We start from the raw sequence: 11,453 nt of genomic DNA on the forward strand, positions 1-11,453 counted from the left end.
AATGTAAAATAGATAGCTAGTGGGAGGCAGCCACATAGCACAGGGAGATCAGCTCGGTGCTTTGGGAAACTGGATTCTTATTTTGGAATTCTCCTTTTTCTGTATCCTATTACTTGACACCAAGTATTCCTCACATTGTTCCATATTTGTTCAACGTTCCTTATATGCTGAGTGCCTACAGTGTGCCAGGCCCTGTGTGGTTCAAGTAGTGGTGAGATTGGGGGAGTGAAATTGGGGGGCCAGGATAAGATACAAGGTTGTGTTAGCCATGGCACCTTTCCTTGAGGAGCTTGAGATCCAGCAAGGCAGACAGAACTTTGATCAAAAACAGTGTAAAATTGCTGGAGTAGAAGTCTAAGCACAGCACCGTGGGACTCCAAAGGAATAAGAAGCTGTTTAGCTGCCTGGAGATCAGGGAAGTCTTCACAAAGGAGAGGATACTTGAGCAGAGGCTTGATTAATAAATAGAAGCCTAAGGTTGAGAAGAGGAGAAAGGTCATTCTTGGCAGAGAGAACTGAGTGTGCCAAGATACCAAAAGAAGAAATATGGCTGTATTTTGTGGGTAAGCGAGCCTTTGTGGGAATCTGATCCATTACAAAGTTGTGCAGGCTTGTTCTCTGCCTAAGAGTGCCTGGCCCAAGAGGTCACATAGGTGCCGATCCCCAGCTTACATTCTGCTTGTCAACTCAGACATTCTAGAAAGAAGCGGCTTCTTCCTAGAGAAAGGGGTTTTATTCTATAAGTTTTTATTATCAGTGGACCCAGTCTCTCCATTATTTTCCTTCTGTCTTAAAGCTTCATCTCAGAGTACGATGGTGAATGACCGCCCCCCCCCCCAAGATATTCTCAGACTCAAATCAGATGTCAGTGGCAGGATTTTCTTGTGAATCCTTGCCAAGAAACACCTAGGGTTGATTGCCCTTGCTTTTTTCTTGAAACCCTGACAACATTCTGGGGAAGGACAATCTGGGGATGTTCTCTTTGGGAAGCCCCCTGTGGCTTTGGAGAGTAGGGTGCCCAGGAAGTGCAGAGTGACTCAAGGGAGCCAAGGAAAGGGCAGGGAGAGAGGCAGTTGGTAACCAACACACATAAAAAATAGTGCCACCCATGGTCCATAAATAGATTTCATACTCAGTTAAACTCAACCAGTTACACCTGCTTCCTCCTACCCCCAAGTACACACACACACACACACACACACACACACACACACCCTTTAAGGGAAAAAAAGGAAAAGGAGGCAAAACTAGAAGCTGATGACCTATCTCACAGTATCTAGAGCAGCGGCGTCCGGGGCCGGGGGCCGAGGCCGCGGAGCTTGCGGAGGCAAGGCCGAGGACAAGGAGTGTCTCCCCGTCACCAAGCTGGGCCTCCTGGTCAAGGACATGAAGATCAAGTCCCTGGAGGAGATCTGTCTCTCTTCTCTGCCCATCAAGGAATCTGAGATCGTTGACTTTTTCTTGGGGGCATCCCTCAAGGATGAAGTTTTGAAGACCACGCCTGTGCAAAAGCAGACCCGTGCTGGCCAGCGGACCAGGTTCAAGGCATTTGTTGCCATCAGGGATTACAACGGACATGTTGGTTGAAGTGCTCTAAGGAGGTAGCCACTGCCATCCGTGGGGCCATCATTCTGGCCAAGCTCTCTCTCCATTGCCCCCGTGCGACGAGGCTACTGGGGGAACAAGATCTGCAAGCCCCATACCGTCCCTTGCAAGGTGACTGGCCTCTGTGGCTCTGTGCTGGTGCGCCTCTTCCCTGCCCCCAGGGGCCCTGGCATCGTGCCCAAGAAGCTACTGATGATGGCTGGCATTGACTGCTGCTACACCTCTGCGGGGGGCTGCACTGCCACGCTGGGTAACTTCACCAAGGCTAATTTGGATGCCATTTCCAAGACCTACAGTTATATCACTCCTGATCTCTGGCAAGAGACTGTGTTCACCAAGTCTCTGTATCAGGAATTCACTGACCATCCTGTAAAGACCCACACCAGAGTTTCCGTGCAGAGGACTCAGGCTCCAGCTGTAGCCACCACATAGTTCTCTATAAGAAAAATAAAGTGAATGAAGCTGGTTTAAAAAAACAAAACAAAACAAAAAAACTTTCCTTCTTTCCCTCACCCACTCTACCACTTTCCTTGGACTGTTACCAAGTTTACTCTGGGGCTGGCTGCCAGCCTCTCATGCCTACTGGAGCCACTGTCCCCCTCTGCCCCAGAGGTCACAACTTGTTATTGGTCTCTCACCACCAGTGCCCTCGACTTGGAGGCCAGATGACTTTGTGTCTCCTTACTTCTTTGTAAAGAGTCCCCAGTACTCTATATCCCAACTTCTGTGACTGTGATCAGTTCAGTTATCAACATGAAATCTGTTTCCTCATCTCTAAAACAGTAATAATGTAATAATAATAATATCTATCTCAGACGGTTGTTTGTGAGAATTAATTGAGATTTTTCTGGGTAAAACACCCAACACAGTGCCTAGCACATAGTAAAAGCTCACTAAATCTTATTGACTAGCATCTATTTCACACAGATGCACTTCAGTCACACAGGAAGTGGACTGAGTAGGGACTTGAACTAAATTTTTATGACTTGGTCCAATGTATAAGTTCATGGGTATTTCCACTTATCCTAGAAGGGAACTTTGAGTTTCTTTTCAACTTACTTTCTGAGTATCTACTGTGTGTAAGGTGCTTGGGCTTGGCACTGGAGATACTGAGATGAATAAGACATTATTCCTGTCATTGAGTTCATTGTCTCATAGGGGGAGAATGGTGGCTAAGTGAACAATTACAGTACAAGGAGCTAATGTTGTTATCAGTTGATGCAAAACTTTGTGGAAGCACAATTGAGAGACAATTGGTGTAAAGTGAGGATAAAGGGAAAAATTCCAGCATGAGATGTCACCTCAGGTGAGTCTTGTCAGATGAGTGAGAGTGGTCTTATGAAGGGGAGAGGTATGAGTGTGTAGCTGGTGGGAGTTGTGAACAGGACCCAAGTCCAGGCTAAGGGACTGGAGCAAGTAGGATCTTAGTGGGGGAGAGTATTTAAGGACTGAAGCATGAGGAATGAGGCAGGACATGAAGTTAGAGAGTTAAGTAGAAGCCAGGTCATGAGAATTCTTAGACACCAGGTTATGGAACTTTTTCCTGAGAGTAATGGGGAGAAATAATTGGTTGCAAATAGGAGAATGACATAAATATTATATTTAGATATGACATTTAAAAAGACTCAGGTGGGTAAACCAGATAAGAGATTATTGTAGTAGTACAGGTTAGAGATGATGTTGGCTTACACTAAGGTAGTAGTAGTAGAAACAGAAAGTATATATCTGATAGGAGATATTTTTAGAAGATAGAATAGACAGGACAGGACTTACTGATGGACTGGATATAAGGGATGAGGAAAAGAGAGAAATCCAGGGTTATAATAAGGATTTTGGCTTAAGCAATTGGGTAAATGTGGTGGCATTCAGTAAGATTGGGAACATAGAAATTTTCCCCTATCCTCTCCTTTTGCACCTGAGGAAACAGAGTCCTTCAGAGAGGAAGTCGTGTGAGGTTGCACAAAAAGTTAGGGACAAATGGCGGAACCTGGACTCATTTTTTATTTAGTTTTTGCTCAGTACTTTTTCTACTGCACCAAAAAGTTCCTGTGCTCAGCAGTCTTTGTACATTGGTAAGAGATAAATGAATCAAATTAGCATCAAAAGCCCAACATCAAAGCAGGGAGGGTAAATGGTTGGGTCATAAATCTACAGTTTTGTTAACATGACACATTAAAGAGAATTTATTCACTAGGCATTGATTTTTTTCTTTTAGCATTGGACTTGAAATGAATGATTTCATATAAAGAAAACACACTACCCTTGGTATTTAATGAGAGAAGAATCACAGCCTAGTCGAGAAGAGAAGTGGTTCCTGACCATGAAGAAAGAAAGGCCTGGGTGATGAGGGAGAGGTAGTTTTTATTCTCTAAGGAGTTTCAGTCCTCAGGAACCTCTAAGTCTGGTAAAGGAAATATTCATTCATCCAATATATATCTATTGGGGACTTATATTCTAGGAACTATTCTAGGCACAGTGGAATATGGGTCCCCAATAAAAATATATTGGATGAATGAATATTTAGTTGGGGAAATAGACAACAAAGAATACATTTAATATGTGAATAAAATATATAGTATGTTTTACTATATATTAATAAGTGCTAAGGAAAAATATAAAACAGGTGTTATGAACAAAACTGTGTCCCCTCCAAATTCATATATTGAAGTCCCAACCGCCAGTGCCTCAGAATGTGACTGTATTTGTAGATAAGAACTTCAAAGAGTTTTAAATTAAACTGGGGTCTTTAGGGTGGGCCCTAATCCATTGTGACTGATGTCCTTATAAGAAGAGGAAATTTGGACAGAGACATGTACAAAGGGAAGACCTTGTAAAAAACACAGGGAGAAGACAGCCATATATAAGCCAAAGAGAGAGGCTTCAGAAGAAATAAACCCTGCTTACTCTCAGACTTGTAGGCTCCACAAGTGTGAGAAAATAAGTTTCTGTTCTTTAACCCACCCAGTCTGTGGTACTTTGTTATGGTACCTCTAGAAGACTGCAGGGATATATACATACAGCAGGGGAAGGGGATAGGGAGTGCTGGAGTGGGACTAGGTTTTCAATTTCACCTAGAGAAGTAGGTGACATTTGAACAAAAAATCTAGAGGAAGTGAAGGAGCATCACAGAGATATCTGGGGAAGAATGTTCCAGGCAGAGGAGACAGCTAGTGTAAAGACCTTGAAGCCTGGTGAGTTTGAGGAACAACAAGAGAAGCCAGGATGGCTAAAGTAGAGTGAGTAAAGTCAGAGAGTTAGTAGGTGGTGGATCAGATCATGTAGGGCCTTTTAGGTTATTGTATGGAATTTTATTCTGAGTGAAAATCAGATCTTGCCACTGTGGAAGACAGTTTGTTGGTTTCTTAAGAAGTTAAAGATAGAATTACCATATGACCCAGAACTTTTATGTACATACCCCAAAGAATTGAAAACAGAGATGCAAATAGATACTTGTATATGAATATTCATAGCAGCCTTATTCATAATAGCCATAAAAGGAAACAACCCAATGTCCAACAACAGATGACTGGATAAACAAAATATGGTATAGCCATACAATGGAATATTGCTCAGCCATAGAGAGGAATGAGGTATGGGTACGTGCTACAACATGGATGAACCTTGAAAACATCATGATAGGTGAAAGAAGCCATACACAAAAGGCCACATATTGTATGGTTCCATTTATATGAAATGTTTAAAATAGGCAAATCCACAGCCACAGAAGACGGATAAGTGGTTGCCAGAGGGCAGAATGGGGATTGACTATTTAATGGATATGGGGTTTCCTGTAGGGGTGATAAAATTCTACAACTAGATGGTGGTAATGATTGCACGACACTGAATGCACTAAGAATCACTAATGGTAAGTTGTATGTTATGTGTATTTCACCACAATAAAAAATACTTAGATCCAAAGTATTTTGAATAAAGTGGCATGATCTGACTTATATTTTTAAAAGATCATTCTGGCTTCTCTGTTGAGAAGGAAAGTATAGGTGGGTGGCAAGAATAGAAGCAAGGAGATCAATTAGAGGCTCTTTAGTAATCAAATCAGGAGATTAGACGGGTGGATAGGAGTCTGGAGCTTAGGGGAGAGGTCTTGGGAAGGAGATACTAATTTGGAAGTCTTCAGCATATAGATGATATTTAAAGCCATGAGACTGGTTGGGATCACCAAGAGATGGTTCTCCCATTTCATATAGACTTGAGTCCCTTACATGGTGGAACTTTAATTCCAATAGAGGAGACACAGTTTCTTTACAGTAAGAGGACTTCAACTTTTAACAGGAGATGATCTTCACCCTGGGGAAGCTTGTCTGTTGGGAGAAACTGTTGTTACCCTGATGTATCCCCAGCGTGATGGAGAAGCAATGGTCTCCTTACTCTAAAGATCTCCCAATATGACTAGGGAGACATTGTCCACTCACTCTAAGTAGCCCCCAGCCTTAGAAAAAAGCATTGTTCCACACCAGGGAGTTTCCCCCAGTCTAATGGGGAAGGCATGGACCCCACTCTGGACTCCCTAGTCCTTATGCCTGTAGCTCGGAGGAAGAGGCAGAGCAGCAGCAACAACTCACAGAACTAAAGTTAACAATGAAGAGATCCATGCATGTCACAGCCCAAAGCTGTATACCAGTTAATGTCCATGTCTGGGAAGAGCAATTAGAGCTCATTAATTGAGTTGCTGGTAACACTGCCATTCTCAAGGCTAATTATCTTTAATTGGAGTTGTCTACTTTGATAATAAGCATTCAGCCTCCTTCCATTCAGTTTAACAATGTTCTAGGCACTATCCTAGACACTTCAGGGAATACACTTTAAGGAGCTCAATGTTTTGTCACGGGACCATCCTGGTACATAGATAACGCCAACCTAAGGCAGAAACTGATGAGTATGGTAGAGAGTCATATACTAGGGTTAGATCAGTACAAAGATACTTAAGGGGAAGATTAATTCTGCCTGAGGAGGGGAGCATTTGATGGAGCTTTACAGAGGAAGCAACGTTTGAACCGGAACTTAGGAGAATGAGTAAAATTTCACAGGCATTCCAGGCAGATACAACAGCATAAGCATGTGACTGGGGGTTGAAGAATACAGAGTATATATAGTTACTAATAAAAATATTAATTTATTTATCTCATTTATTCATTAATTTAGCAAATATTCACTGAGTACTTGTTATGTTCTAGGAACCCTCCTCAGTGCTTTGGATACTGCAGTGAGCAAAATAAATCCCCTGTCCTCATGGAGCTTTCATTCTAGACGGCTGGGATAGATCATAAACAAATAAGCAAATAAGTATGTAATTTGTTAGGTAATAATAAGTGTTTCGAAGAAAAAAGCAGAATAAAGGGGTAGAGAGTGATGGGGGAGAAGTTGTGCTATTTTATACAGGGTGGTCAGGGAAGTCATGTCTGCTAAGATGTCATCTGAGTAGAGACCTAGATGACATGAAGAATGAATTAAATATATATCTAGTGTAAGAACATTTCCAATGCAGAAAATAGCAAGACTCTGTGGCAAGAGTATGCTTGCTATATCCTGGGATCAGCAAGGCCTGAGCAACAGAAAGAACAAAGTTATCATTTACCTAGAAGAGGAAGCCTAGGATAAGGAATAGGCTTGGGATTTATGGAGGATCTGGAGTTTGGTTTAGGGCATTTTAAGTTTAAGATGTTTATTAGCTAGCCAAGTGTAGGTGTCCAACAGGAAGTTGGATATATTAATCTGTAGTTTAGGGGATACGTGCTTCTGAAGCTAAAAGTTGGGAAATTGATGGCACATACATGATATTAAACATGATGTGACTGGATGATATCACAAGGGAGGAACTGTAGATGGAGACATGGTCTATGGACTGAGCTCTGAGTTGCTCCAGTGTTAAGCATTTGGATTGATGAGGAAGAACCAATAAAAGAGACTTGAAAGAAATGGTGAGTGGTGGTTTTTGTAAAAGTGAAGGCAAGAAGTAATGAAGCTTTGAATTACAGTTCTGGCAGTGGGGATGTATAAATAGGTCAGAGTTTAGCAAAGCATCATAGGAGTAAAATCATCAGTATTGGGCATGGGTGTGAGGGTGGACACACAGAGAGAAGGGCACAGAAAGCTTCCTGGGCATGATTCTGGCTCAGACAACTTGGTAGATTGTGGTGTCCTTAACTAATACAGGGGCTATTGTCAGGGAAGGGGAGAACTGGTTTGAGCAGAGGGAAGTAGAAGGAAGAGTCAGGGAAATGTTAAGTTCAATTTGAGACATTTGAGTTTGAAATTCTTGTAAGGCATTCAAGAGGAAATGTCAGATTGGTAGTTGGAAATGCCAAGACCTAGAACGATATAAACGCTGACATTGTTTCTTCAATCACTAATCACTATGTGTCTATCACTCAGTCTCATAATGTGGTGTCCACTGATGGGTGAGGGTTGGAGGGAAAAGATACTTAGGAGGAGATTCAAATTTCTGAATCTACTCTGTCAGTTAGTAACTCTGGGACCTTGGGCTAGTTATATCATCTCTCTAAGCCTAGGTTTCCTCATTCGTAAATGGGAGACAGTGTTAATACTTCATTGGTTTTCTTTTTGAGGATTAAATGAATAATTGCATAGAAAAAATCTTGAGAGAAGTAAGTGCTTACAGAATTTTGATTGAGTGAGGCTACGAATGGATTAGTTTGAGCACTTCCCAGGAGCACAAAGGAACTCCAGATGGGGAGCTACAAACCAGGCAGGGCATGCCTGGGGCGCGAATGAGGAGTAGGAATAAAAAGGACCTTTCTGGAACTTCCTGGAAGCTCCCTAGAGATCCTAGAAATTTAGGTGGTGACCTTCATGCACATAGAGAGTATGAAACCAGCTGGGACCCCTCTCTTGTGGTATAGGGAATAAATCCTCTTTGCCAATTTCCCCAGAAAAGGAGCTGTCTCTGGAGACTAGATGGAGATTAGATGGGGAATAAGGGACCAGGAACTCAGGGTTTGTGGGCAGAGCAACACTGAAGTGGGTTAGTGGTGACTGGGCAGGGGCAGATAGAGATAAACAGGGAAAAGGTAAAAAGTTTTATAAAATCACAGCAATACTACATGAAATCAAGAGAAAGAGAAAGACAAACAGACAGCCAGACTGACTGACAGAGACTGGAAATGGAATGAGAAGGTAATTTCCACTACAGTAGTGCCTGTCAAAACCTAGCAGAGGGCCTGACCCTCAGTAGGTAGGTAGGTAGTGAGTATTTGTTGAATGAATGAATGCATGAATGGGGCAGGGAGCAAGTTGGGAGGAGAGAAAGACAGAGACAGAGAATCGTATGAGTGGTAGATGAGTGATTTTGTAACTGAAATCAATTCAACATTTATTGATCTCCTATTGCCTGCCAAGTACTGAGAAAATTAGAGCCTGGAGGCATTGTGCTGAGTCACGGAATAGCTCTGAGCTCTAGGAGGCTGGCAGCTGTGTTAGAGATCAGCATTGGAAAGTGGGCACTGTTATCAATTGTTGACATTCTGGATATTCCCCAGAATATCCTTACTCTGCCTCCTTCTGGTGTGCTTAGTGTCCCTGCCCTTCTATAGGTCAAACTTTAGGAAACCCAACAAGCATGTTTTAATATGTTATTACCATACAAAACTGGGAAGAAACCTCAATTGGAATGTCAGGCGCTAGAACCCTGGAACAAAGGTATCATCATTCCTATTTTAGAGATGAAAAAACTGAGGCTCATAAGTTGAATGGCTTGCTCAAGATCACACGGTAGCAAAGCCAGGGTTCAAACAGAGTTCTCTTTGCTGTTCAGTGCTCTGTCCTCTCTCTCCCGGCTGCCTTCATAAATTCTGCATACACGTAACCCCCATACCACCTTCCAAAGACTGGATAAATGAAAATGCAGACATCTGAAGGCAGCACATGTTGAACAGAGGCATATGCTGCACGGAAGAGTCTTGACTTTACATCAGGGACTCACATAAGAAGACTCAATTACATCAGGGACTCACATAAGAAGACTCTCAGTGCAATTCTCAGTGCAATAATCTCATTATTAACTCATTCACTGAATCCCTCATGTATTCAACTATGGTTCAAACATAGCTTGATCTCATACTATGTGCCCAAAAGAGTTGTGAGTGTAAATAGAAGCAAGTCGGAAATGATGAGTACCTGGAGAACATTTCACTCCACTGGGTGACGGGGAAACCAAGGATAACAATGATAATAGCTAACATTTAATGAGTACTTACATTGTTCCAACTACTTCCCATGGTTTAACTTCTTTTATCCCCAAAATAACCCTATGAGGTGTAGGTACCACTATTTCCCTCGTTTCATGACTAATAAATGGAGGCCCAGAGAGATCACACAACTTGCTTAAGGTCACACAGCTGTGTGGCAGAACTGGGATTTGAATCCAGAAAATCTGACTCCAGAGTCCCCAGTGACAGTTCCTGGCTGGAATAAGTGCTAAATTCTCCATCCTCTTCTTTCACTCATTCTCACATTCCTTCCCCTCCTGTCAAAGAGAATCCCACTCCCCTTCCTGTATCATTCTCTTTACCATCCCCATGATTTTGTTTCTTCTGTTACCTTTGCCAGGGATGCTCTCCCCATTGCTTTATCTTGCCCCATAAAAACTCTCCTTTACTGAAAATGGCAGTTCAGATGTTGCCAACTCCACCATGAAGCTTAACGTGAACCCCCCTAAGAAATGTGAAGTGAGCTCTTCCTCATTCTCTTCAGGATGCCATGATTTTGATTTAGATGTTTTGTAGCACTTACTATGTCCTGCTTATATTTTTGTTCTTATATCGTTGTTACTGTAATTTATCTTTACTCCTCATTGCAGTTTCATGAAGAGCTAGGACCAAGTCTGGAACCCTCGAAATGTTTGGCGTGGTGCTTAGGGGTTGTAGGTGTCTGTTTGCATGGAAGTAAGTTATCCGATGCTTGGTTCCCCAGACATACGTGAGCCTCATGCAGTCAGTCTCAGTTCGTGAATATAAGTTACTTCTACCTACCTACCTTATAAAGGCATTCTTCACATCCTTGCTTCAGGCTACTGATAATGGTGTGGAACATGGTTGTGATGATGCAATAAAAGATAGCGATGAACTTGTTTTCACCTTGGAATGCCAGTGAATGACATTTAGGTACATAGAGGTGACTGCACCATAGAAGATGGCCACCAGAGCCAAATGGGAACTATAGCTGGGAATGACTTTGGGATGGAAAGGTGCATAGTGGAGGGCAAGTCAGGAGGGCCCATAGGAGATGAGGATGAACCTAAAGGGCCAAATCAGGCTCATGTACTGCCACCCAGCAGCAGCAGTTCACTGAGGCTAGTAGTGTAAGAGAATTTCAGATTTAGCACAGCCTGGATCTTACAGGTAAAGGAGGCACAGTAGAGTGGTGACATAGTGGACATGAGGATTCCACTGAAAGTGTTTACTCTTATCCAGTAGCTGGCCACCAGACCCATGGAGACCCTCTCTAAAGAAGTGGGTAACACAGAACGTTACAGATAGCCCAGATTTAGGCCATGGCAGCCAAGTGGAAGCAGGGAGGAGGTAGTTTGTTATCTGGAGAAAGTAGCGGGCCAGGAAGAGAGTCAGGGTAGAAGGCAGGCCATTGGCCGGTATGTGTGGGCTGCTGCTATTGCAGTAGCAGATGTCCAGGAAAGAGAGATTGCTGAGGAAAAGATACATAATACGGCATGGCGCAGTTGGTTAAGCCAGATGAAGAGGATGAGGAGGACATTGCCAACCAGAGAGATAAGATAGACTGACAGGGGCTTCCCTGGTGGCGCAGTGATTGAGAGTCCACCTGCCGATGCAGGGGACGTGGGTTCGTGCCCCGGTCCA

At 42.9% G+C, this 11,453-nt stretch overlaps 1 pseudogene; it reads left to right on the forward strand.

Annotated features, from left to right (window-relative positions):
- Window positions 1-1,371: 1,371 nt before the first annotated feature.
- On the forward strand, window positions 1,372-2,062 carry LOC115847059 (small ribosomal subunit protein uS5 pseudogene; annotated as a pseudogene).
- The last annotated feature ends 9,391 nt before the right edge of the window (window positions 2,063-11,453 follow it).

Source organism: Globicephala melas, chromosome X (genome assembly GCF_963455315.2).
Source record: "Globicephala melas chromosome X, mGloMel1.2, whole genome shotgun sequence".
Taxonomy (NCBI): Eukaryota; Metazoa; Chordata; class Mammalia; order Artiodactyla; family Delphinidae; genus Globicephala; species Globicephala melas.